This window comes from Lemur catta, chromosome 1 (assembly GCF_020740605.2).
Source record: "Lemur catta isolate mLemCat1 chromosome 1, mLemCat1.pri, whole genome shotgun sequence".
Classification (NCBI taxonomy): Eukaryota; Metazoa; Chordata; class Mammalia; order Primates; family Lemuridae; genus Lemur; species Lemur catta.
The window spans coordinates 279,588,658-279,614,768 of NC_059128.1; the positions used below are offsets into that span (position 1 = coordinate 279,588,658).

General features: G+C 45.2%; 1 protein-coding gene across 11 annotated transcripts in view; it reads left to right on the top strand.

Moving 5' to 3' along the window:
- Positions 1-4,173: 4,173 nt before the first annotated feature.
- KCNJ15 (potassium inwardly rectifying channel subfamily J member 15) overlaps positions 4,174-26,111 on the top strand; it is a 44,724-nt gene continuing 22,786 nt past the window's right edge. The window contains exons 1-3 of one of the 11 annotated variants that reach the window (XR_006732749.1): positions 4,245-9,795; positions 17,278-17,331; positions 19,366-20,212. The gene's annotated coding sequence lies outside the window, so the exon portion shown is untranslated. The other 10 variants (XM_045540665.1, XM_045540666.1, XM_045540669.1 and 7 more) reach the window with 10 other exon arrangements.

Genomic DNA, 26,111 nt, shown 5'->3' on the forward strand with positions numbered 1-26,111 from the left:
GCCAGTGTGGGGGTGTGTGTGTGTTAAAGGGACGTGTGTTTACCTGCTTACCTATCAGGCTGGTAATACCAGTCCCACTCTGCAAATTTAACATCAGAGATTTGCTGTTCACAAAAGAATAAATGCATATTTGAGAAACAAACTTGAACTTAGCCCTTTTGACAGGAGAACTTTGAAGCTGGAAGTTGTCCTGAGCTTGAATTTTAAGAAGAGGCAAAGTCATTTAATGAAACTGGAGAATGAAGGGTGGATGGAGGGACGCATAGGTAGATGGATGGATGGACAGGCAGACAGACTGGTTGAATGAAACACTGGAGTTAATAGAATTCTCTATTACTCTGCATGCCCATAGGTTCTTCGTAGCTGCTTGTAAAGTTAGCCTTGTGGTGGAAGATTGACATTACCGTGTCATTTTCATTTCATCTGTGCCTAGGTTCCATGTTCTCCCATGGCCCCCATAAACAAACATGTGGTAGCTGTGGGCAACTATGGAAAGAAGCATCTCATCAGCCCCCCCCCCCCCCCCCCGCCCCACTCACTGCAGTCTGAGGAAGAAATCCAACACCCAACAAACACCAGAAAGTGCCTTGTTGATGCAGGCTTCCCTGTTAACTAAAATTCCATCTTTAGGACTCAGTGAACTGACAAATTTCATTGCTTCTGAATTTTAACTACGTTCACCCTGCCCAAGGGAATGTCTACAGTTCAAGTAAAAGTTTTCACCATGTACTTATTGCTAGTGAGAGCCCATTACATCATAAGAAACAGCAAACAGCATATATTATCTGTGCACCTTCACAAGTCAACACATTAGTTAGATCTGGTACTTGATTCATCGTTGTAAACACTGTAAGCACAAACGAAGAACAGAAGGGGTATATGAGCGGGGTCAAATCTTATTTTAGGTTCTATAATCAAGATAAAAGATAGATTCTCACGCTTGATTGCTGGGAATACACATGTCTGATAAAAGTCAAAAACCAATGCTTAACTAAGTGGCATAAACCTTATAGCTAATGACTACAATGCAAGACACTTAGGAAAACTGGCACAATAAAGCCCGGTTTCCTAGGAACAAGCTAATTAAATTCTATTTATTCAAGTAATGTAAATTATTTGACTACTCAAGTGGTTTGACAATAAAAAGCAATAGAATAAGACTCAGAAAACCATAGTACCTATACTGCTTTCCCTGGAAGGAGTAGCAGCAATTCTAGGGAATGCAAATCATTTAAGATCTTTTAAGGCATCTCAGGATCTGTGCGTAAGGACTAGTGAAGACAGCGGATCTTGGAGGACCCCAAGTTTGCAGCTTCTATGTCCTACAGTTCAAATACGGAGGAAGAAGCAAGAACTGAGATATTAGAGCAGGGCTTTGCACATGATCATTCCTGGGTATGAGTTCAAGCAAAACAGAGTCAGCAGCTTGTCACAGTGAACGAGCACAGTGGGCAGGAAGGTTATCTTGATGTTGGCCACTTCACCCTGCACGTGAAGCTCACTCCCTGGTGTCTTCTGACCGAGCACATGTGGTGCCCGACAATCCCATGCCTTCCCTCCTGCAAACTGCGTAAGAAACCTGGGAGGTAAATTTGTTTTTCTCAGTTCACTAGTGCAAAAGCCATCTCAGAGAAACCAATTAGCTTGCCCCAGGTCACAGATTTAGTAAGTAGCAGCTCTAGAATCTGAAAACACAGGTGAGACTAAACCTATGTTTCTCCCCCTCCTCCCCCATTATTCCATACTCCTTGTCTGAAAGAAATAATATAACAATTCAAAGACCGGAGGCAAGGATTATGTTTCGAGTTTAATTTTTCTGTTGATCTCCATACTGTAAAATGAGAGTCGACTAGCGAGATAAGATAGACCATTAAGCAATTTGAAAAACAAAACAGAATGATGTTTGCCCAAGAATTCACAAAGCGTGTCTAAAGTGACAATCCAAGGAGTCTTGGCTGTGTGCGTGCTTCACTAGGAGATATGTATTATTTACTGATTGATAAACCGTAAGCCTGCACCTTGGGAATTCCCGTTGCCTGCTAAATACACACAGACACACAGACGTCAGAGGGGCAGTGAGCAGAGGCAAGTTTTCAGTGGCTGGTGGAAGTTTCCCAGTGATAGCTGTAGGAAGAGCACACTCTAACCCAGGTCTCGCTCTGGGTTAGGGTGACCACAATGGCAAACCAAAGGCAGCGGAACAGAATGAATGACAGAGACAAAAAACATTCCCCAGCCTGTGATCAAGAATAAATGCATGAAGGTGAAATGACCCCAGGAATATTTCTTAATGGGGGAATAAAGAAAACATAGTCACTCCATTTCCAGTCTGCATAGATGTCAAACACCAAGGAAATCAGCGCTGTGTGACTTTGATTTCAGGAGCCCGACCTTGGCTCATTTTTAATTCTCTAGCTTTTACTTTCAGGTCACACAGTCAAGGAGAAGAACAATAAGAAAAAACAATACCCTCTTATCAGGCATGTGTTATCTCTTTGTTTGGCTGGCGCCTCCACAGTCTCTGCACGTCTAGAGCAAGATGCAATCAGCCTTCTCTTCGGGTCCATTTTTTGTTTAATACATTTGTTGTGGCTTCTCTAGGCAATACTTGCTGAATTAGCACCTGCCCCTTGCTAGGGTGGATAAGGAATAGTTGGATTTACAGTCGAGGGTTTAAGAGTCCGAAGCCCCCCTTTCCCGCACTGCTCCCAGCCCTCAGTGTGAAGTCCTTTATGCATCACGACACCTCCGCTGAGATCTTTCACTTTACATAATTTAACCAGTTCGCATTGCTCAGTTTTTCCATAGTAACCAGAATATTTGGCAAAAAGGTACAATTGTGCAATGGGAAAGCTCCCAGAGTAAAATAACCTAGTTGCTTACCCAGTTCTCCTGCTAGTAGATACCCAGGATGAGTCCTGACACTTCCACGAGGCTGTCCTGCATTTATGCCGTGTAGAAGCAGGGGTATTGAAGCAGGGGTATTGAAGTAGGATTTAACAGCATTCTTCTGTGCGGTTATCAGAGGTAGAAGCTCTATGAATTCATAAGGAAGTGATTCACAATGTTACAAAGGAGGGAGTCACAGCGCAACAATAACACTACATGCTAAACCAAATAGAGGGCCGGAGAACATACAGTGTGCATCCAGTGGGCTCTGCCAGAGGCCAGGAGCTGAACCTGAACTGAACTTGGGAAAGAGGCCCTGTCTATGCTCAGGAATCGAAATATCATGGCAAGAAATGTCGGAACAGGAGAGACCTGTAGGAAGTGTTCCCTGGACAGTTCGATGGAACTTGGTGATGAAGGACAGTCCCTGTGTCTGGCAGGTAGAACCAAACATGTGGCCTGTCCACTGATATCGCCAACCCCAAAAGAGAGATACCCTATTGATGGGTGATTTTTTAAAGCTAAAATATGTGGTTTATCACCAACCAAGCACCAATTGCTAAAATATGAAAATGGGGAAACGTAGGATAAGTCACTACTTTTATCTCCCCCAGCTGATCTTCAAAATTCTTCAAGGTGATCACTGCGTTTTGTGTAATGTTCTATTTTCAATATTGTGAAGTGGCTCTTGGAGTGTTGGGCTCAGGACCAATCTACTGTGTGTGTGACACTGTGTCTGGCCATCTGGTGGAGATGGGGTCCCCGCCCACAGAGATCTCACTGTCTGGCTGGGAGGCGACCCGTAGAGTTGATTCGGAGTTAAACAGCAACAAAGCAGCAGCAGCAGAAGTGAGTTAATGCAAGCTGGCACGGCACACCACGGCACACCACACACGGCCAGGGGAACCGTCCACTGAGGCTTTCCAAGGCAGGAGGGATCACCCGGCTGCATGGGCTGGAGATGGTAACTCTGCCCTGCAGATATTGCTGTATTTATTTGCCAGCCCATGCTGTCAACAGGGAAAAACAGTCATTGTCATACACCCTCCTTTGACGGGAACTGCCACACAACAATTCACTCAGCAAACGCGTGTCTGACGTGAACCAGGAACAAATTGTGTGTCTTTAACATGTGGTGTAACGTTGCACCAACAACAATAAAGCAATGAAGTCCAATTTGAATAAGGCAAGAGGAAACTGGATCACCACTGGTTTACCATCAGCTGATGCTTTGCAATTTCCTGCCTCTGAAGTCCCACTGCCCACAGGGACCTAGAATGATCAAGCAACTCCAGCAGAAGTTTAAAAGACACCTCTGTACAGAGAGGCAGGCATTGGTGTGCGTCTACCTTTTTAAGCATACACTTTCCCGTTTGACAAAGTCAGATTTTACAGTTGCCCTAGCAAAGTGTACATGCAGTGCTGGCAAATTAGGATATCAGGCTGGCATTAACGCTTCCTTTCTCAAACTAACTTTTTAACATTTAACAGCTGGCTACAAAAGAGCTGAGGACACAGAAGGGAATGGGGTGACCAGCTGTCGCAGTGTGCCTGGAACTGAGGGATCTCCTAGGACGCAGGACTGTCGGCGTGCAGGGCGGTCGGGGAAGCTGGAAGGGTTGGTCGCCCTACAGAAGAATAACTTGGAGGTAATGTTTTTATGAAGTAACTCTTGCATTTTCAGATAATTTTTGTGCCAGCTCATTCAAGAAGAGTGAGCCAGCCCTAAAATAGCCTCAACGTCTTCCTGAGAAGGAATTCTTTGTGTTGGGGATGGTGGTGGGAAAACGGGGAGCCCCTGGGGGTTGGGGGGCTGGAGGTTGCTCTCTGTCTCATTGGCTGCTCCCAGGGGACAAGGACAGACAGGTGATTCTACAACCAAAGACATTTTTTCCTGTGATTCTTGCTGTCTAAACTCTGTGAGGCTAAGGTTAGAGCTACCCTGTAAGGTTGTCCCAGAGGTCAGAGCACTGGCTCTTCTACCCTTTACTTAAACAATCTTTAATTATTTGCCCTGTGCTTTTTTTCCTGGAATGTCTACAACCTTTCTTTGTCTCCACTTTGGGAATCCTGCAGGTTGCACTCCATTGTTTTCTCCTAGGGAAGCCAACCTCCAAACTCCTGGGCAGAGTTTATTGCCTTTGCTGTGGGCTTCTAGAATGTTTTCTCCTATGGCACTGAGCACACTTTATCACGATCAGCTATTCGTCCACCCTTCTGCTGAACTACAGTTTGCTCCAGGGCAGGGACTCGAGGAGGGGGGTGTCTTTGTAACCCAGCAAAGAGAAGGCAAAGAGAAGACACAGATTGATTTAGTTACTAATCAAACTAAATTGACATGGTATCGATAACAAAGGGTTCTGTGAGTGACAAGAAAGCCCTGCTAGGGTCCTGCTGGTAAAAGACCACGTGCACAATAAAATCACGTGCACCTTAAATTGAATTCCAAATGTTAGTGCTGTGATTCACAATTTTATTTTGAGTGGGAAATAGTGGGATGGAGGAGGGGAGGGAAGGCTGAGGGGTCGGGGGCCATCATGATAAGAGGTAGCAGCTGTGCCTCCACCGTGGCAGGGAAACCGTTCCAGCGTCCACAGGATAAGCAACTGTAGCCGATGCTTTTGGTGGTCTGCCCAGGTCCCCCTGGATCCCCTTCACTGCTGCGGGTGCCCATCCGATGTTTCCAGGTGTGCACTGGTCCTAACGGTCTGCAGCCCACACCTTCTTCCTGAGCTGGCGGGAAACTGTGAGAGCCTCTTCTGTTGCAGATGCAGGAAGCTCGTGCCCTAGAGAAATTGCATGATCCTTCCCTTCCACCCTCAACCGAAGACTGAGGCAGGGTCTTGAAAGCCCAGCTCCCGTACCCAGGCTGCCATTTTCACCCCAGAACTGCCTCCAGGGTCAGGCAGGGACTAGACCTTGTCCTAAAATTGTTCCCTTGCTTCTTCCCTCCCCTGATTTGCTTCCCCCATACCCCTTTGGGTTTCTTTGAGGAGCACGTCTCTAATAAACTGCACATGGCTCCTTGTCTCAACATCTGCTTCCAGAGAACCTACCCCAAGACAAGATTTTAGTGTTGTGGCTTCCTAAGGCTTCTTGGTAGAAAGCCCAGAGTTAGCAGGTCCTCGGCTCTGACCTGCAGAGTCTCGGAAGGATGCACGTGGACACACCTCGTTCCCCACGCTCACCTGCATTTCAAGGGAACATTTCAAATGCCTCATGGGGGTGGTGGACGCAAGCTGGAGGCAGCTGGCCACATCGTGCTCAGCCTGCAGAGGGGCCTTTAAGCTGGTGGAGTCATAGGAGATTCCGGTGAAGTTTTAAGAACTGATGTAAACTTCTGTAAATAGCTCCATATCAAACCCAACCTAAATAGAATTGATTCAAAGGTAAAAATGTAATTTTTCCTCTCATCACACTTCAAGGATTTTTTATGTCTTGATTCAAGCCAAGATGAAAATTGGAAGTACTACAGTATTTTTTTTTTTCTTTTTTGAAAATTATTCTTGGGAAATGGCTCTCTTGAAAAAGTTGGTTCTTATGAACTTTCTGCATAGTATTCAGGTGTCTTTTCAGAACTTCGGATACAAATAGAGACTTTAGATGTATATTTTATTCAAATTGACATGTAAGAATCTTGCTTTCAATTAACTGAGCAAAAAGAAAGAAACATTATTACCTGATTTACTGTTACTAAACAGTCAATCATACTTGTTTTCATTTTAAGCTAAAAAATCAGTAACATTATTAGCCATCTCCAATTATGAAATGATTATTTATGTTATTTCAGGTAATCTAATATAGTAAATTCCCCACCCTACCCCTTAGAGGCAGGTTATCGTGCAGATTTTACTCTCTGGCTGGGAGGGAGATCGGGTGACAAAAAACATTTTTTGTCGGTATTAATAGTTTGTCCTATTTTCTTGGAAATTTCCAGAAATACCTGGACAGATCATTCAATTATTAAAACATGCAGAACAAAGTCTATCCCCTGTGACCGAAGTCTCATAGATCTCATAGATGCTTAATCTAGAATTTTCCCACTCACCTCTCAACCCTTTAGACGTTTATACTGCCTCACCTCCTTGTGTGAATTCTGTCAGATCTGTAACCTCAAGACTTAATTGCTGACATTATCACCAAATGAAAAATAACAAAATCAGGTAAACACCACCAAAATATTGTCTTAGAAGAACATTGTCTCAGCATGTAAGTTTTAAATGGATTCATGCTACTTTGGACTCATTTTCTTCTCTCATCGTCTTTAAGACTCTGTTATAAAGGAATATCAGCTCTACTGTGCATGATCGTGCAAGAACTATACTTGCCAGAGTATTAAACTATGATTACAATTCATGGAGTGTATTGCCTGATGCCCCGAGGAATCTGTACGTGCACATGTATACCCACAACAGACAAACTCGAGAAAAATGGACAATAATGGAAAATGCATGGACTGAAATGCACAGAGTGGTTCTGGGCTTCAAGTCACTGCTTTGCAGCCTGGTGACTTTGAGCAAAGCACTTACCTTCTTTGGCTTCCATTCCTTTACCCTTAAAACATGATTAATTGTGCCTACATTTTGGTCTGAGCATCAGATTAATAATGTTTCTGAAAGAGCTTCGTAAATTGAGAAAGAGTATTCAAATGTTTACTAGGTGAAGTTTATTAACTAAAGCCACTGCTGAAAATACTCATTAAATATAAGAAGATAAAGATCAATTTTAACAAATGATATCCTCCATTTATAGTTTTTTGTCAATCCATTTGACAAACACATATTCGTTGAGGGACTGTGATGCGCCTGGTATCGCTGGGAGGATGCTCGCTGAACGAGACAGGTGCGGTTGAGCTCTGAAATGGAACACAGGCAGTAAACGATAAAGACGACAACTTCAGACAGTGCCAAGTGACGTACAAAATAAAAGGGTGTCTTGAGGCACAGAGTTGAATCGGGACCATGTTAGACGAGACCCCCCTGGAGAGGTACTGTTTAGGCTAAGACCTGAACGGTGAGTCGGGCCGGTGAATGCAGATTGGAGGGGACCACTCCAGGCAGGGGAGACAGCCCCTGCCACCCATCTAAGGTGGGATATGGCCAGAGCCTTTAGTGTCGAGCTTTTCCTCTTTCATTGCCCTTTGCCTCTGTATTTACCTGGTTTGTAATATCCTCGTGTGCAGTCTGTCTGATTCTAGGCTGCTGGAGTAAGATGGCACCAGCTTTAAGAAGTCCAACCCTTGCGTGGCTTCTTCATTCTCCACCGCCTGAGCCCCTGGGGGCCCCGTGTCTTTTCTCAGGGGCCACCACTTACACTCCCAGGCTGAAAAGAAGCCTGTTGCTTTCAAGGAAAGAAGGGGACAGAAGGGAAGGCGACCAAGGTGTATTATTCCCATTGGGGAAACGAAAATGGAATGATTTATGCTCTAGGCTTTGAGTCAGGAGAGAGGGGGAGGAGAAAATAGGGAGGTCTCAGCCCTTCCCCCCAAAAGCAGAATAACACCTCACCCCTTCATGTCCCCATTTAGTTCGAGCCCCCAGAACTGCAGCAGCTGTCCCCAGGGTAAAGTGTGGGGCCCGGAACTCAGGGGAGAGGAAGTATCACTTGTCTCCAGCAAACGCAAGACACTCACTCTTCACCCTGTCCCCTCCAATTTAAACCAGATGCAGCGGCCTGGCCTTGCCGAGGTGCCTCTGCAGCGACATGTGAATGTACCATCATCTCCTTTTTGACAGAGAGTCCTTGCTTCTCCTAGTGTTGCCTTTGGACCAATACAGGGGCTCCCGTTAGGGAAAGCTCCTGTGGGAAACGCATCCCATCTGTTAGTACTGACCAGGGCCCCGCTCACTGTGAGCCTCAGGCCGGCGTCCTTGACATGGTGGCTGCAAGATCACCTGGTGTAGGAAGGACACACAACCACATTCCTAAAAGAAGCTCGTGCCTTCAGTTCCAGAGACCAAAAGATCTCCCCTTCGATGTCTGCTTCAAGGATGGAATTCTGACCATTTCTCATAAAAATGCCAGACTCTGTACAAGAATGCTGGAACCCGGATTCCAACATGTATCCCCAAGCCCAATTTTCATGACCCAGAAGAATCTAGTTTTACCCATGTCCATCTGACTTCTTTACATTTTTCCATCAGTGAAAATGGAGGCGATAAAAAACAAAAAAATAAACAAAAAAAAAACCAACCCAGTCATAAGAGGACTGAGCTGAAATCAGGAGTTGCTGTCTGACATTTTGCTCAGGTGTATTTGACACAGGTATGGTGGGTACGGGCTCGTCCTGGTTCCCCCAGAAGGCAGGGAGTCCTGCTAACATGTTGGGGTGGGGAGGAAACAAGAAGGGAGAACGCAGGGTAATGCGAGCTGGTTAGGAAAGCTAATCTGGTTATTTATCTAAAGTTTACTTAGGCAAAGGGATCTTAAAAAGGCTTTGATAAGAGTGGCCAAAGTTTCTTCAAAGATTAACTGGCATTTTTATAAAGGGCATCAGTTTTCTCTTAGACAGGTGTTTGGAGAGTTCAGGACAGGGTGCCCATCAGAACCTTGTGCTGGTCTGTAGATTTCCCTAAGTCCTTGAGACACACTGCTGACATCATGGACTCTTTTCTCAGATTCCTTCTCTCTCTCTCTCTCTCACTTTCTCTCCTTTCCTCCCTCCCTCCTTTTCCGTCCCTCCCTCCTCCGCACAATCTCTCCCAATCTCTTTCTTTCTGTCTTCAGTTCCTTCAGGTAATTCCAACTCAAACTTGTACCAACTTGTTTTTGACTGACAGTGAACAGCACGAGCGCTTTCTTCATTTTGAGAAACGCTGAACACCTATCTCTCCCAGCAACCTGCATGGACCGAGCATTTCTCTGCCTTGTCATAGCCTCACATCTAGCGTTCGCCGGTCTTTGCAGGTAAGAGGTATGTGCTTATATCAGCGTTGGAGCGTGGAGCATGCTGGAGGTATTTTTGAAAAAACTTTGCTCGTAAAGGTAATGAAAAGAGTCATGATTCTTTTAAAACTTAAATCATTCAAGACGTCCAAGCTTATCCGGGGGAATTTACAAGTGCTTTTTGCATGTGGAAAACGAGTTTTTACTTAATGATGGGGCAAAAAAAAAAGTGTTTTATTCTTGCCTGTGAAACAATATCCAGATGTCTTGTTTGCTGTGGGTAGAAGGGATGTAGATTGCAGGGGAAGGATTGCTCTGACTTCTCTTTGCAAGTGTTTTTCTTTCTTAGTGCCTGTCAGAGCAAGTTTGTCATTGATTTTTAGCGATTATATAGTTTTGGGCTAATTCTCCAGCAGTTATTTTCCTTTGTCGGTAAAGAAATCAGTTTAGGTTGCCATACGGTGAAACCTCATTGGAATATTTTAAAATCTGTTACCTATCCTTATGAGAAAAAAGTTATGTAAGTTTTCTATGGTAGGTATAAGGAATGTAAACAATTCTGACTACTTTGGAAACATTGGGAACTTTGTTCACAACCCATGGATGATACTTAGTAATCTGTGTGATTTCATGTGGATTTAGACTATCCTCAGGTAATAAATGTTGTCCTGGGTGACATTTCCACTTTGCTCCCGTGAAGCCTACTTTTGTCTCCTCTCTGCACTTCCGCATTTAGTGTCCTGAAGGAAGTAAGAATTTGTTGTTCAATAGACGTTTCTTGACCTCACAATTTCTTTAAGTCACAGAGTAGAAAACTTATAAGAAATGTGGCATTTAAATTTTAGAAAACTGAAGATCAAAATCCGTACCACTAAATTCACGTTTAGTGTTTTTGTTTTAATAACATATCTTAATCTTTCTGCCCCTTGACTGATAAGAAGGAATTTGAAAAAAAACTTAAGTGATTCTTAAAAGTTCTTTTTTTCCAACCTCAAAATCACACACCACACACACACACACACACACACACACACACTCACACTCATGCACAACCAAATGTTATCCCAGATCCTACCCCATTCTGTGCTCTGGTGAATGTCTAAACAAATACATAATAATCAGTAATAGCCTTAGGTGATACATTCTCTCTAATTTAAAATTGTCCTAAAAATCAAAAGAAAAATTTCACATAAAACGATTATAGGGTTTTAAATACCATCAGTTTGTGAAAAGTAAATACAGTATCTGGGAGACTTCCCGTGGTATAATTAAGTAACCACTTACCTCTCACGTAGCTCTCTGAGTGCTGCTCTCCTCACACCTTCCTGGGGGCAGGGGTGGGTATTTTCTAGCAGTTTTTCTCCTTCCCTAGTTGTAAATATAACAAATGACCATCTGGGCAGCAACCGGAGGGTGAATGACTGGTCTTCACAAAAGGCTGGAAAGCAAAAGAGTTTAACCAAATGGCCAGTAGTCTCATCTCAGAAGTGCTGATCAAATAACAGAACAGACATTTCTTCATTACATTAAATAAACGCATAAGTAGTTTTGGGGTTTTAGAAAAAGAGACTTAGTTGGATTTTGTGATTCTGGTTGCTTAAAGAAAGCACATTTCAGAAAAGTCCTCCCTCCCTCTCTCTCCTCCTTCCCACCAACAGTTGTGGTCATTTTACAGAAAGTGCTATTTCCCCAATTTCCTCCCCTCACACTTCTAATGGGCGCCGGGTGCCGGGTGCCGACAGCCAGGATTTTGGGGGGAAAGAGAGCGAGACCCCAGGCCCCACATGCCAGCAGTCCTGGGATCCAACAAAAGCAGTTCCCTGGCTCCTTCCCCAGGCTGAGCACAGCCCCGCTGCTCTGCACTGAGGAAATCTTGAAAGGGCTGCACTTTCTTGTTTGGGGATGTGTGTGTGTGTGTGTGTGTGTGTGTGAGTAATTATATACCTGAATGACAACAGCATACTTGGTACAAGAAAACCCACCAATATGTGGCTTTAGGCACTGAGTAGAGAGTTTTCCAGACTTAATCAGTAAATGTCAAATACTTGAAATATCTTTTCCCGTCCAATCCCCTCTCAGCTGTTCAGAGACCCGGAGTGGCCACTGGCTTGTTTGCATGTGTTGCTTCTCAGTCCACGGTTGCTTTGACAATGTATTTGTGTTGTAGATGCATCAGAATCATAGAACCGTAGAACCAACGTAAGAGTGCAGAGAAGTAGCCGTAAGTGTGGTGGCTCTGTGAACAGCTAGCCCCTGGGAATGCCTGTGGAGGGGGGATAAAACCTCCCCAGTCATTTTCTTCAGTCTTTCATGTGTAAGTGATGCAGTTACTGTTTCTCCCTTGCAACAATTCAAGCACTTCACACCAGAGTAAATCACATAGCTCCAAATGTGTTGTTTTAATTCTTCTTTTGAGTAAAAGTAACTGTATGGCAAAAATAGTCAGAAAGCTACTGCAAGAGTTAACGTTGGCTGTTGTTTGCAAAGAAGAAAGAATTTGTTGCTTATTAATGGGCAAATGCAAATCAGAGAGAGGTTATTATCTCTCCGTCCCTCTCTTCTGCCCTTCACCTTTGTCCCATAAAAGCCACCTTGGGAGTGGGTTTTGGGTGCAGTTTGGAGGGGGTGGGAGGCCAGGAAGGGTTGGGTACAGGGACAGCAGAAGAACAAAGTGAACCAAGTGCGGGCCTTGCTTTGTGCCCCTTGAGGATGCAGTGGCCTGAAAGGACACACATTTGACACAACATACCTGGCTCTTTGCTGCTGCCTAGGTAGCTTCCTGACACCAGTATTACAGACAGGCAAAGGAGCAGTGTGACCAGGTAGTAGCTTCAGAGGCAGCAGCTCCAGAAGTGCCAAGTCTTCCCTAAGGGAACAAAGGGAAGCTGCTCCCACCTTTAAATGGAGAATTGAAGACATAGAGAGAGAGAAAATAAGTTATACTTTATAAATAACGGTTCTGAGAAAGAAGTTTTATTTATTGTTACTTTGTTGAAAGAAAAAAAATGAGAGAATAGACATTTCCGATAAAAGCCCCGGTGAGAAAGTTGAACTTGACAAATGCAGCCTCTGCAAAACGCTGTCTGGATTAGTTGAGATGATGGTGAGGGAATCTCCACTTGTAATGCAGCTGGAATCCACAGGGTGAATTCCACCACCTTCCCAGGGGGCCTTTAGTCAAAAGCATTAGTGTGCTTTTCATAACGAAAAGGTCAGCGCTCCATGAGGAGTCTGGGTACCTGCATTTCCCTCCCTGGGCATCGTGCCTTCGCCGGAGAAGAGACTAATAGGCCAAACAGTCCCCACGGTCCAGCCTGACTCTAGGAGTCCGCACGTGAGTCCAGACTCATTCCCGAGTACAGTCTGTGCTTATACACCTAAAATTCTAGAGCACAAAATGCCAGATATTTGAATTGCAATACGAAGTTGAATCAGGTCACCTGATCATGCTCGCATCAGAGAACACACAGGAAGAAGGACAAGTTGTTGATTTTTGGTACAAAAACACACACGTGCCAACCACCCGACTTCGTTTCCTGTAGAGTGGAAGAGCACGTCTGTGCCACCTCGGGACTGGGGAGGGAACGAGGCGGCAGTGGAAGGAATTAGCAGCAGAATAAGTCAGGTTTTGTTCAGTTCTTCCCCACGACCCTGCAGGTCAAATTCAGAGTGACGTGGACGTGCAGCGCTCCACAGAGCACAAACCAAGTGGTCCCTTCTGCAGTGGGCAGTGGGTGGGTCAGAGGTCAGAGCCCAGCGCTGGCTACTCTCATCCTCACTTAGGCTTGGGAGTTCGGAATGAATGACACCCTGAGCCCACCCACGTCCTTGGGGTAACAGATCACATTAGTCCTCAGAGTCACCGCCTAGCCACGGAAACACAAACGGGTCGCAGAGAAGGAACAGTGCTGGAGGAAATCCAATCCCGGCTGCTCTGAGGACCCAGGTGCCCGGGTTTGGGTTTCACTCACATCCTGCTTCAGTGGCAGCTGCCCTGGTGTCGGCTGGTGACTGTGGAGTTCCTGGGCATTTTCTCCAGTGCAGTATGAGAGGTTGGTCAAGATTTTACGGAGCTTGAAGATTTTATGATTTCGGGGCCTTTTGAAAGAAAAATTAATGCAAAATCATGACCATAAAATTAGGTACAAGGCTTTGCACAGGGTCTCTGCAAGTGGGGAGCCCTGAAGCTGCAGTTTCATTAGCTTAACGATAAAGCCACTCTGTGTCATATATAGCCAAGGCCCAATAATTGTTTCGTGGATGAATGGTTTAATTTATGTAAATTTTAGCTGCTGGCTGCCCTCTCGGTGACTCTGAGAAATGATAAGCAAAAAATGCCAAGTAATCATGCTTATGCAGATCTAATTATCAGTGACATATGGAAAATTGATCTGGGTGATATCTCAAATTCACTGCTACATTGCCGTGAAAGGTAGATCCTTGCACTGCAGCTGAACCTTTAGGTCATATCTCAGCCCAAGGGTCAGATGCTATCAAAACTGTTCTTGCTACAGCAGAGTATGTCGGTACTAAAATGAAAAGTGCACTTTTTCCACTTGAAAAGCCCCCAACTTAAAACCCAAAGAACATCATGCTATTTGTGCAACTATTAATAGAACCCAGAACGATGTTGAATACATCAATAATATGTGACTTCTTTAGCAGACTTGAGGGTTCGCCCCAGTTAAATATCTGTGTATCTGGCAAGGGTCCCCTCTTCTTCCCTGTTTCTATTAATGCTGTTTCCAACTTCCAATAGTGGTTAACTGTGTCATTTCTTGGTATGAATGCTTGCTAAACCCACATGACTACCAGGCCAAATAATGTTCTCCCTCAATGATGTTTACATTTTCAAATATTTGGAGATTGATATCTTGCTCTATCCTAGGCCGCTTTGCCAAAGAATACAAGGTCGGCTCCCTGAATCTTGCTCTCTTACTTCCTAAGTTATCCTTTGTGCCTATTCCTACCTTTTAAGAACCAATTTGAAAAGTTTATCCTTCGCTCTGAAAAGTCCTGAGGTTTGACATCATCTATACTCTTCCTACCAAATCCATGCCCACATACCTGCTAGGAGTTAAAGAAAATATACGAACCCTGGAGTATCTGGCTGCACATGTCTAGCATGCTCTAAATACTAAGGAATGGAAACACGCCCTGTTGTCTTTATTTTCAGAAGCCTGTGGACGTAATTTATAAACAAACACCACATTACACACAGACATATACATGAGAGGGACAAAGGCAGTATGGGTGTGTATTTAGCTGGCATTAATGCTAATAATGAAATTGACTGCGTAGGTATAGAAAGAATACTCCAATGTCAACAGTGTCATAAAACAATGGTGCTTTGTTTTCAACATCTTATTTAATACATTTCAAATCTATAATTTTTACTTAAGATCCATATTAACATTTAAGTGGGCAAAAAAAAGTTGCCCTCCATACAGTGTTAATAAAAAGTATTTTCATAGTGATGTTGACATCTTAACATCATTCCTTTAAAAAAAGGTTAAATGTGATGTTCCATGACTTGACTCTTGTTAACAAGAATGCTGTGATAATCTGATCAAGAAACACTCAGGGTTCCAGCTCTCGGCCCCTGTGGGTAGAAGAAGGCTGGTTCTCCCAGGCAGGACAGAGCTGCTTTGGGGAGGTCTTTGGGGAGGGGAGGGGAGGCAAGGGGAGGTCTCCACTCCAGTGCCGTCAGCACTCAGTATTCTGGGATCAGGGAGGAGCCCCTCAGATGCTGGCCCTATACTTCCTGTCTCAGGGCTCTGGGGGCAGGAGTGATTCCCCTAGTCTGAAGGCAGGAGGGAGTGTCCTGAGACACAATCCAGTTTGACAGCAAAGCCTTGTCTATCCTGGGAGGTTCTGCTGGTGAGCAGAGTCCTGAAGCGGGTCAGCTGTGTGGGGTAGCCTGGTGTCACGTGATCCAGGAAAGAACATGTGTGATGTTTGCTCCACTTGGGTGTAAGTTGTACCGTTGGGACCTGAGCTACCCCTGCAGGTGACTGGCCAGCCTTTGGGACTGCAAACTGGCCACCTGGAGTCAGCATCAAAGAATTATTATTTTTTTTTTACTTGTTATGCCTTTGTTTCTTTATTCCCAAAAAGATTTAAGTGAATTTACAAGGACACACACACACACACACACACACAGACACAGACACCAACTACAACAAAAGTTGATAGAAAAGAAAAATGAGTAAGCAAAAAACAGGCCATCTGATTAAATCATTTACTTACATAAGTTTTATCTACCTCTAAAAACCACAATTAAATGTACACAGATCAGTGATAGAACCTTGCTTGTCACTTCAAAATTAAATGAGCTTCCTGTTTGAAACTGAGAATCGATTGTGCACTCATTGAACGTAGTTTCACGTGCACCGTATTTTATAGCTCTTTTGAAAGGCAATGTCCATCTCCTCTATGAGTATTTTCATTTTATTTTACTTTTTACATCATTATGTGTATAATTTAATTGCTTATGCTGAAGTTATAAACATTCTCCGTTGGCTGAGACTCAGGTCTAGCACCAGCGTGAGGGAATAGTCTCTGGCCCACCAAGCCTGCTCAGGAGCTCTCTGTGGAATTCCCTCTCGGTTCCTGGCTATAGCTGGTTCACCCGTCAGGCCCTGCTTTACCACGACCTGCTGCTTATTTGTTCTTTTCCCTGTAGAGCTGCAAACTCTTTGACAGTGGAGATTTCATCCAGTTCTTTCTCGGTGCATCAGTGCTTGGCTCAAGGAATTCCTCAGGCCATATTTATTAAAGCCACATGCACTGACGCAAAAGGCATAATTTTTGCTATAATTACATTTTCACTTGCACCATGAACCTACAAGTATCCCATCCTGCAAACACACAGCATAGAGCTTTTTATATGAAGTGTTTTGAAAATACATTTATCTGAAAACTACTGACTGGTGTATTTTCTCCCTTGGTGCTGCTAGGATTGGGTAAGTGGGGTTGTTAAGGGGAGAAACACCTTATTAGGAAATGAGAAGAAACAGGGAGCCATGTGCTTATGATATAGTAGTTGTGTAAACCCGATGGAGGAAAAATAGGAAACATGTAGGATATTTTGGAAAGAAAATGATGAAATGTGAAATAAAACAGAAAAGTAAACACAGACCCAGCAGGTTCGGGGTGGGAGTGTGGGCTGGAAGTTTGGTCCTGGGGAAGAAAACAAGAGAAAGGAAGGAAAGGGAGAATATACTGCAACTTAGGGGTGGAAAGGGGTGATTTGATCCATGGAGTGGCAAATCCAGAAGACAACAAAATCAGCATCCTTTCCGTCCCCCTGAAATGCTCTGTTTAGATCTGGGTTGTGTTAGCATACCTGCGGCAATGAAGGTATTTGGCCCTCAATGTGTTTTAAATTTTAGGTTGAAAAGAATTTTCTAAGATTTTCCCATTTTAAAGATGAAATATTATAGGACTAAAACTTATCAGAGCCACTTTTCTGTGATTACAATCAAACGCATTTCGTTCCAGCTGGGAGTGGCCGGTGCCAGCACATGGCATTTCAGCGTCTAAGGCTGCATGAGGGTATGTATGTGTAAACATGAATTTTATAATTGTGGATATTAACTTGTCTAGTCCAATATCCTAGGAATGTTCCCTCAGCTATGCTTTCTGTATGGCACTGCTTAGTTTTCAGTATCTGAAGGAATGGTCTGACTTGCTAGCCTTGCGGTTGGTCGAAATGCATATTTAATGAGTTTTTTTAATAAGTTCTCATTCCAATTTGGGATAGTTAGGCCTTGACCCTCAGCGATCTTCACCAAGCACACTCGTGCTGTGCCGTGGGCTTCCTCTGCAGGAGGCCGGGCAGTCTTATGTCCATGCAGAAGATATGCATGGGCAACACTCAGTCCTGGATCTCAAGGAACTTCCAGGCGGCTGCTGGGAAGAGATGTGGATACGAATGGAGGTGGAGAAATAGGAAAAAAAAAAAAAAAAAGCTAAAGCACAAGACGGGGCATGTTCTCAGCAGCATGTGATGAAAATGACATGAGGGGCCCTAACAAAGGTCTGGGAGAAGTCCCAGAGGGAAAGACCAGATCCCTTTGGGACAGTAGGAAGAGGCATTGGGTCATTGAATGAGCCTTGGAGAATGAGAGGCCTTCAGGAGTAGGGATGGGGAGGAGAGGCCATCGGAGTCAGGAGAGTGACATGAGGCGAGGGACACGGCGGGAGGGTGCAGGGAGGCTGGCGGTGTGCACAGGGCCTGAGCTCACTGCCGGGAAGGCATAGGACAGTGACAATGCAGTAAGGATGAGGGTGACAGCCTCGCAGAGGGCACAGTTCTAAGTGCTGCTTAATCCTCACCCTGTTAGGTCCATTACTCACCTCTTTAGAGATGAGGAAAGCAGGGAACAGGGGTTAAGTAACTGGCTACCGTCACAGGCTTCCGAAGGACTGACGCTGCCCTTTGGAGCAAGGGCATTCACCTCCAGAGGCCACGTCCTCACCTGCCCTGTGGGGGGAGGCGGGACCCAAGGGCAGGCTCCTGGGAAGAACTGCTCGCGCGTCAGTATGGTGGGCAATGAGGAGTCACTGAAGGTTTTGGCTTTTGGAGGGTCGGAGCTGCACTTCAGACGTATCAGCCTGGCAGTGACGGCCGAACGGCCAATCAGAAGAGTACTTTGCGAGGCTGAATAAAGGGAATGAGGGTCCGGATGTGCGCGGACAGACAGGGGAGACACACGTGTCAGGTGCACTCGGCAGGTAGGACCTGGGGCTTGAGCTGGATTGGATGCAGAGCAAAGAAGGAGTTTAAAAGTGCAGAGGTAGGAGAACCAGGATGCCATTGTTAGGAACCCCAAATCAGAAGAAGTAGCTGGGTTTAAGGAGAATAATGCAAGTTCAGTGTGGGGCCAGTCAGTTCCGGGCAGTTTCCATCGCCAGGGATATTGGAAAGGCAGACTGGGTCTTGGAGGAGATGCTGTTGGTGAACAGCGATTAGTCATGGGGCTCCGGATGGCCAGGAGGTGGGTAGAGAGAATAGAAAGAGGGAAAACAAAGAGAAAATAGAAGAGGATGAGGGTAAGGCCTTGGAGAACATAACTGAGAAAGGTGGAGAAGAAGAAAAATCCAGGTGGAGAAAGAACGAGCTATCAGAGAAGCAGATGGAAGACAGAAGAGTCTTTTGACCACTGGCAACGGGCCGTAGGACCTTTCTGAAGAAGACAAGTCCACCACCCTGGACTCACACATCAGAGGAGAGAAGGAGGGAGGTCCTGGGCTTCAGTGGGGTTGAAGGGGAGAAACAGTGCAGAGTGTGAGGGAGACAAGATGGTGCAGGGGGCTGGGGAGTGGCCCTCCAGCTCACGCAGGGTAAAAAGTCGGAGGAACTGAGAGGTTGTCCTGTGGCTGGCAAAGCAGAGTTCTTGGAGGCCTGGGGGCCCGAGTCTGAGCCTGTTAATGGCAGAAGTTTCTTGTCCTCTATTGTTCTAAGTGTGGTTAACACATTCCCTTTCCTCCTTAAAGCCAGTTGAGTTACTCAATACATTAACATCTATCATGACTTAAGAGAAATGTGCTTAGTCTGTACTTAACATAAACTGAAAATCACCACAGACCAGAAGATTCCAGCAGCTCAGGCCCCTTCAGACCCAGGTGAATATCCGGTTTGGCAAGCGGCCTGCTTCGCTTTCCTGAGAGGCTCTGAATAACTGCAAACGAGCTACAAGCCTGTTCTTGAATGTGCTTCCAATAAAGAGGGAAAGATAATGCGGTGTCCAAATTTGCTAATTACTGCGATGATTAAAGCAAGACGTTGCAAGTTTTATCTCTTCCTAAGATCGGCGACCTTTTGAACGCAAACAGGATCTGACAAAGACAGTAATAGGAGGGACAGAGAAAGAGGAAGCAAAGGCCAGTTTTCTTCAGGACAGCCAGTTGCTGCTGGCTTTGAACCTCCACGCAGATTAAGGTTTGTTTTGCTGGGGCTAGCTGCCGGGTTTTCAGCGTTGCACTGTGATTAAGCAAAACTTCAGCAAAATATAAGGAGCTGTATTTTAGTAGTTTTGAAAAATATGTGGGTGGATTTAAAACAAAATGACGGTCTAAATTTTCTTAGCAAAAGTCAAATGAGTAACACACAATATGGAAACTTCTAGATAGGAGGATACAAATATCTGATAAGAGTACTTGAAACCCCATAGAAAAAGAGAAGATGGGAGGAGGGTGAGAAAAAACCCCTGACAGGTCCTGACCATTCAGATAAGAGAGGCAGCTTGGTCTCCTGAGACTCTGGACTCCAGAATTCTTGGATGTGAATTCTAGGGGTGCAAAATCCCAGCCACAGCACCCTTGGGAAAGATGCTCTAATGTTCTGAGCCTCAGGCTCTTAGCACGTTACAGGGTGATGTACAGAACAGATGCCATGAACAGAGGTTGGTTACTTCTCTGTCCACTCCAGGTCCCCCCCATCCCCCACCCCCCCACCCTCCCACCCCGCCGCTGGGTCCCTGCCACCCTTCTCCCCAACACCAAGCTGAACACAAGGCTTTTCCTTAAGGCAGCTGGTGAAGGAAAGTTAGGCTGGGAGGTAGGAGCCCTGCATTGGAGTCCCCACTTATGGGCTGGGTGGTCCCTTGCAAGTTCTCTAACTTCTTAGTTTCTCATCTGTAAAATCCAGGGAAATTCCTACCACAGGGACGACAGGAAAGGTGAATGAGATGACGTTCCATCTTCTGTTTAATGAATCAATAGGAAACAGGCTTTCCCAAAATGGCCAAAAATGCTCCCTACTTTCCTTCCTAAGGACCTGAGTCCCTTTTTATACAGCTCTACTTTAAAACAAACAAAACAAAAACTTACTTTATAAAAAAAAAAACCTGAATTTCAGAGTCTAGGTCGCCATCCTTAGAAAATCTTCAAGCAGCTTTTTTTTTTTTTAACATATAAAAGGGATTATACCCCACGGCCACTCAAACTTTGATGAACAAGAGTTGAGATGTGCAAAAACTAGTTTACCGGGTTTGCCTTTAGAAACAACTGTTCTCAATGCAAATTGAATCAGAACTCTCCCTTGGAATTATTATTTTCTTCTTGAGGTTCTTTCTTTTCTGTTAAAACTTCATAGAAGCATCAAAAAGGTAACTTTTCCCTATGGTTTATATGGAGAAGAGAGTGACAAAGAGAGAGGATATGAACTTGGCATGTGAGTGAGCCTTGCTTTGGAATCCGGGTGGGTCTAGGAAAAAGCAGAGACTTGAGTGGAAAACACATATGGGTGTGCGGGAAGTCCCTGTAAACTGTAAACTGACTGCACACTGCTCGAGCCAGTAGGGAGAGAAACCACAATCCTCTCTGAAACCAGGGAAGAGGAGGGGACATAAAGTAAGGTTAGCACCAAGACAGCACACAGCGTGCCTGGGAGACAGGGATGTTTGTAATCGTTAGCAGCCTTCACTGATCTCCTGAAACTGTCCACCGTACCATTGTGCCTGGAGCTACATGTGGCATGACCTACACATCCAGGTTCCCATAGCCTGAGTCCAACTTACCCTCCCTCCTGACCCACCTGCCCCCACCAAGGCCCCTGCTGCTGTCTGCCTCTGCACCCTGTTGCCTTTGTCGGTTCTCTTCCCTGGAAAGCGTTCTTTGCTTTTTCCTTTAGAATCTCAATATCCATCCTTTAAGGCCCTTCAAGGCCTGTTGAGGCTCAGCTTTCCCACCTCCATGGAGCCTAATCACTTCTGAACATCCTAAATCTTGTCTTCTCTAGGCCGAACAAAACCTAGCATGTGCCTGTGGCACGAAGAACTAATCACGCGCTGTGTCTCGATTTGAGCGTTTGGTTGGTGTCAGTGCCTCCTACTTCTCCAATCAGATTAGAAGCCCCTGGAGGGCTCAGAGCACACTGGACCTGACTGAGCTAGGATCAGCTGCCCTCTGCCAAGTCCTGCCGTGTACCCTGCGCTGGGTGCGTTCAGCCCCCGTGTGCAGTCCTAGCCTCACGCAAGGTGAGCTTCATTATCTCTCTTTTTCCAGATGAGGAAACTGAACAGCAGGGAGACAAAGTGACTTGTCCAAAGTCACCAGCCCAATTGCCTTTCAGAGGCATCTCACTTCATCTTCAGGACAACCCCACTGGGTAGGCTGGAACCCGCCCCCAATCAGGTCATAACCAGAAGACCTGAGATTTGAACCCAAGTCTATCTGGCTCCAACCCTGTACTTTTTCTGCTGTATCTCCAAAATGCCTCCCTGTCTCCACCTAACACAGAGTGGAGCATGGGGTGATAGTAAATGAATCTGTGATCATTCCATTTTGTCAAAACCCGGAGAATATGACAAAAATCTGCAAGTGTGACCAGAGCAGTGTATTTAGGGCAAGACCAAGACAAGATTTTGTTCCTCATGCTTTGCTGTATAGTAGCGGCTACAAAGGTTCGTAAACGTATCAGTATGTAAGGGAGTGTGTCACCTGGGCGAAATGCAGTTCCCTGTGTGTCGCATGCATCACAGGGAGTTTCACACCTGGCAGACGTGTTTGCAGCCTTCCTTCTCAGGAGCCTAAGGCATTTCTGAGTGGCAGCACCGCTCTGATCCGGCATCAGAGAGTGCCAAGAGCAGCAGGGTTTCAGCAGGAGGAACGTTTCCAAGTCCTCTCAGTGACAAAACCAGGTCCAGCCTCTTCAAGGAAAGGTGTTCTGGTGAAATTGTTGCACCTGCTTAAATAAGCCCCGATTTGGAGTCCAGTCAGTCTTTCCGTGCTTTACTTTAAATCTCACTCCACAGAAAGTTAAAACTTAAAGGGGTTTCCGACAAGTCAGTCCAACCCTCCCTCCCATGGCAGATGAGGAGCCCAGGGTGGGTGTGTGACTCGCCCCCAAACTCCGGGGGAAGCAACGTAATTAAACTGGCTTATAGTTTGGAAACAGAGGGGAGAGGAGAGAGTGGAAAGAAATGGAAAATCGGTTAAACATGTGTGGTGTAGACAAGGCATATGACTCCTCCCTTTCCCACACTGTGATAGGTCCTTCCCTGAGCTCTCTCACCGCTGAGGCAGTCCTGGGAGGGCGATGCCTGGGGACAGAGCTTGGTGGGGGGCATTTTGGTATTTTTCCAGTGGGAAAGCACTAAGCCTGCCTGCTGCACTGCTCACGCCATGTGACCCCCCAGGCCCTGGCCAGAAGGTCACTGTGGGACCAGATCGCACAGGGAGAAAAACGTCCGTAGAAACGCACGTGGAGCACGAAGGCACGTGAGAGCCGTCTGGTGTCTCGGAAGCTGCTAAAGTGCCCCCATTTGTTTGTAATAATTTATCCACCACAGGGGGCTGCTTCAAAAACAAGCAGCTAGAACCTGCGACCCAGCACCACGATTGAGACATAAGCATGGGGTCCGTGACGGTTTTAAGAACTACTAAAGCGTGATCCTCGACCAGATCATTTTTCTAAGGTTCTAGAACCGTTTAGAGAAAATTCAAGGAGACAAAGAATTTTTGGTGTCCCCTGGCACCTCTGAAGAGTAAGAAAACACTTGTGCGGCCCCTAGACCTCTGTGGCAGTTAGTTCTGTCTGGTAGTTTTTATCATCAAATAGCTTAAAAAAAAATCTGGAGCTATATCAGATATAAATGCCTTATGGTGCCAGGGGACTGTCTTTCACCCATCAAAGCTGAAGCCCCATGGCAGACGCTCCTGTGGCCCGAGGGCTCTGTCTTTGGAGGTGGCAGAGAGATACTGGGTGTGGGGACAGAGGCCCTTCGGGAAGGCCCAGCCTCTGCCTCCCGGGGTGGAGGGCGCCCCCCCCCTTGCTCAGCCATCACGTGAGCATGGAGCCTGTGGGTTCAGGGTGCACCCTGCTTCCCGCAGAGCCGGCCTTCTCCGTCATTTCCCAGATCTCCGGGATCTTGTGCCGAGCTTGGGCCCCAGTACTGGGACTCAAGGTAAGGTCCCCAGGGTGCTTCCAGCTGATCAGTCAGGGTAGTGCAAAAGAAGAAAGGAGAAAAACACCCAAACCTCAAAGGGGACTTCTGGAAAGTCCGACCAAAGCAATCCATGTTGACCTCGGGCATGATTTTTCCCCAGTCTTTTTAATTTCAAGTACTATAAATCTTACTGATTTGAAGAAAACTCCCACTTTTGAAACTTCCTGTGCTTAAAAATGATTGAGCTCTACTGTATGAGGTTGCAAATAAAAATGTAATAGTAACTTTGTCAGGAAATCAACTGATTAATACTTGTGCCCTATGCACGCAGTAAAGACTGAAACCTCAATTTATCTGCATAAACAAAGACTTTGGGTATAAAACTCAATACATTCGGTTATGCCAAAGACTCCTTTCAACAGTAATGCCTCAAACATGCTTTTAAAAATAGCAACTAGCTATTCAGTTTGACTAAATTTACAAATAAATAACTTGCAGAGTTAGTGCTGTTTTGAGCCTTAAAAACCTTGATTTCAATGACAAGATGTATAATAAATGCAGCCATTTGAGAAAGCGCACATTCTTGGGTTTGTTTCTTTCAAGATTATGTATAGTATTATCCAAAAGTCTCCTTGCATGTGAAAAGTGATAAGATTTTTGCACTATTAAACAATGGTAGCTAGCTAATACCCTGGTTTTCTTTACTGATTGCCTAGTTGGTCATATTTTACCTTAGCTTTTCAGGATCTAGCCAAGCCCTGGTTAACTCTTATCCACAATTTTTGAGACTGATAAAAGAGATCCTACATAAATTGCTCTAAATTAATCCTAGCTCTGAAAGGTGAGTCACATTTGCATAACTTTATTTTGTATCTCCAGCTACTATCATCCCAATATTTGAAAAGCTCCTTTTGTTCTAATATTGACAAAGTAATTTTCCAAGCTTGCAAATATTAAAACCTATTTATCTGTAATAATTTTCTAGTTGGTGTGTTTCCATGTCCTATCAATGGCTTATCAATTACCTGATTCAATCACCTGTGTCACCGGAGGTTTCTCTCGGCAGAATCTAGGCTGTGCATTTTCACAGGCAATTCATTTTACAACCAGAATGTTCCATACAGCTAAGAGCTTTGTGTGCACAGACCTAACAGATTTGTGACATCAATAGTTAAACATCCCATGCAAGCGTTAAAGAAGTAAATTAACCTTCAGAATTTCACGTGTGTGCTCTAACGTTCGCCACTGACCGTGCTGGAAGAGAACTTTGAGGTCATTTCGTCCAACCCTCTCATTTTACAGATGAGGAAAACAGGACTAATTGATAGCTAGTGATACTAAATTATAGCTCTTCTAAAACTAGAGAGCAGAGTTAGTAGGCTTCTTAATGTGCTCAATTACTGTATAGATTCCACGAGCTGATGAGTGTGTTTCACCTTAAGCATTTACATTCTGTGGTTTTCAAATGTTTGTGTTTCTAATGTGGTATTTGTAATCCTGGGCCCCAGCAACCTTTATCACTGAGGCCTTGCCAGTGTCCCCCTCTGGGCAGCCCACCTCTTGCTCTCAGGCTCCCCAGCGCAGGCAAAGTCATGACAGAGGTCAGCAAAGACACTAGTTCATGCTTGGGAACCCCACAGGGCCCCCCCGCTGCTGGGAAATCCTTGCTTCCTCTCTTGTTGCCTCTCCTAGATAAGACTCAGGAACTAGCCAGGTTTGTTCCACTGGCACCAGAGCACCATACCATCATTCCCTTTGCTAAGATCACACTTCTTCAGTGGTTATCCTCTACTCCTCAAAATTTCTCTGTAACTTGTCTTTCTTCGCCTTCCCCACAACTACAACGTAAGCCTCGGAAGAGCAAGTACCTTGTCTGTGTCTAGAACAGTCACAATAGTGATGAATAAATATATGTGCAGATGTGCAATGCATGTATCCTTTTCTCTTTCCCTCTTAGGGAAACAGGTGTCCCTCTCCTTTCTAAGATTCACTCCCCTAATACTGTCATTGACTCCTTGTCCCCACTCAAACCTTTGACCTCTGAATCATGTCCCCTTTCTCCAAGTCTTGCCTCCTTAGCTGTCTACTCTCCTGAGTTTACACAGCTGTCCCACCATCTGGCTGCCCCTTCCTCAGTTCTTTTGCTGAAAATCCTCTTCTCTTTAATACAGACAGTCTCCAAGATTCTGTTTCAGCTGTTTTCTTCTCTTGGTATTTTTCTTTCCTGCAGACCTCATTGACTCATATCTGCACAACTCTTACTTCTACATGCAGCAATTCCCAAATCTCCACCTGCCCCCCCAGATTTACTTCCTAGAGATGGACACCTCACAGCACATGTGCTCAGGGCTGACCTCATTGTGCCACCTTCAGTATCCTCTGCAGTGGACCCAAATCTTCCTCTCCACCCAGCAGCAAACCCCAGAGTCCTTTCAGCTCCTG